Source organism: Balaenoptera ricei, chromosome 15, assembly GCF_028023285.1.
Source record: "Balaenoptera ricei isolate mBalRic1 chromosome 15, mBalRic1.hap2, whole genome shotgun sequence".
Classification (NCBI taxonomy): Eukaryota; Metazoa; Chordata; class Mammalia; order Artiodactyla; family Balaenopteridae; genus Balaenoptera; species Balaenoptera ricei.
The window spans coordinates 80,965,530-80,967,399 of NC_082653.1; the positions used below are offsets into that span (position 1 = coordinate 80,965,530).

The following is a 1,870-nucleotide window of genomic DNA, read 5'->3' on the forward strand; positions in this document are numbered from 1 at the left end:
TTCCCTGACCAGGGATTGAACCCGGGCCACAGCAGTGATAGTGCCGAATCCTAACCACTAGGCCACCAGGGAACTCCTCAAATGGGTGGGTTTTTCTCACACCAACCAATTCTCCAACTCTCTGGACACCAACTGGGTGTCCTACAGTTGAATTCAATTCTGACACTAACTCCCTGGAGTTAGTGCAGACCCCATAGGTAAAGGGCTCAGTCCCACAAGATCACCCCCACCTAGATGCCAGGAATAAGTATGGGGTGCCCACACGTCTATTCAACTTGGTTACAAATAGCTTATTCCCATGACCCCCCTCCTCAGATTCCATAATTTACTAGAACGGCGCACAGAACTCAGGAAAACAGTTCACTTACTATTACTGGATTATTATAAAGGATACAATTCAGGAACAGCCAACTAGAAGAGACGCATAGGGCGAGGCATGGGGGGAGGGGTGCTGAGCTTCCATGCCCTCTCTGGGTGCACCACCTCCCAGCACCTCTGTGTGTTCATCAACCCGGAAGTTCTCCAAACCCCACTGTCTAGGGTCTTTATGGAGGTTCCATGACATAGGCACAATTGATTAAATCCTTGGCCATTGATGATTGAACCAGCCCCAGTGCCCTCTCTGGAGGTTGCTTAGGAGGAGTGGGGGGGATAGGGCTGAAAGTTCCAGCGCTTTAGTCACATGGTTGGTTCCATCCTAAAGCTACCTAGGGGGAATTCCCTGGTGGTCCAGTGGTTAGGACGCCACGCTTTCACTGCCAAGGGCTCGGGTTCGATCCCTAGTCAGGGAACTAAGATCCTGCAAGCTGCGTGGTACGGCCAAAAAAATTAAAAAAAAAAAAAAAAGCTATCTAGGGGCCCACCCAGAGTCACCTTATGAGCATAAACTCAGGCATGGTTGAAAGGGGCTCCTTATGGATAACAAAAGATGCTCCTCTCACACCAGCACTCAGAAAATTCCAAGGGTTTTAAGAGCTCTGTGCCAGAAGCCGGGACAAAGACCAAATATGTATTACTTATTATATCACAACATCACAGAGGGGGCACAGGCCGCCTTTGTGCTGATCCTGTGCAATCAGATCTTTCCCCACCTCTGTGGGCTCCAGACTGGAGAAAGGGGCCACAGAGTCCTGTCCCAGACGGAGGGCTGCCTGAGGCCAGAGTTGGGCGTACAGAGGGGGCTCTGCGGGAGCTGACCCCTGAGTCGTGGAGGACAGCAATCCTGGCTGCTTCTGACCGGATATCCCCGAGGGCCTTCAGGCCACCACGTTACCCCACAGCCAAACCTAGAGCTGCCCCCAGCCCCAAACCCCCTCCTGGTTCCCTGGTCCTCCAGCGCCTGAGTTGAGTTCTGGAGAAGACCCCGATCAACCTCTGTCCTGGACCACAGGCCCCCACAGGGGACGTGCTCCACTTTCTGTGACAGGCACACCCTGGCCACAAAGTTTAAGCCAGCTCCCTGGGACATGCCCAGTGCTGAGCTCAGAGCCCAGCCCGGGGCTGGTGGGGTGCCACACGCCCAACCAACCCAGGCTCCCCGTGGAACCTCAGCTGTGCCTGGGCTTGCTTCCCTGGGCTCTTCTGGGGCCTGGGAGTCCAGGACTGGCTGGAAGGGAAGGCCCGAGCCAGGGTGGCTGGCCCCATAGAGCTGCTGATGGTGATACCTATGGGGCAGAGAGGGAGCCTCGGCTCCGGAGCCGTGTCGTGCGAGCTGCTCTCAGGGAGAGCTGTGCGGGGCAGCGCCACAGAGCTGCCAGGGCCCTAGGAGGGTCCGTATCCGGGCCCCAGCCCTGGCATCCTGTCTGACCCTCCTCAATTTTCTCATCCATGAAAAGGATGGAAGAGATGAGCGGTAGGGTCCTCAGGTCAC

General features: G+C 55.7%; 1 non-coding gene across 1 annotated transcript; it reads right to left on the reverse strand.

The window, feature by feature from the left end:
- On the reverse strand, window positions 1-72 carry TRNAD-AUC (transfer RNA aspartic acid (anticodon AUC)). Its single transcript has one exon. It is a non-coding gene; the product is annotated as a tRNA-Asp (tRNA).
- Between the last annotated feature and the right edge of the window lie 1,798 nt (window positions 73-1,870).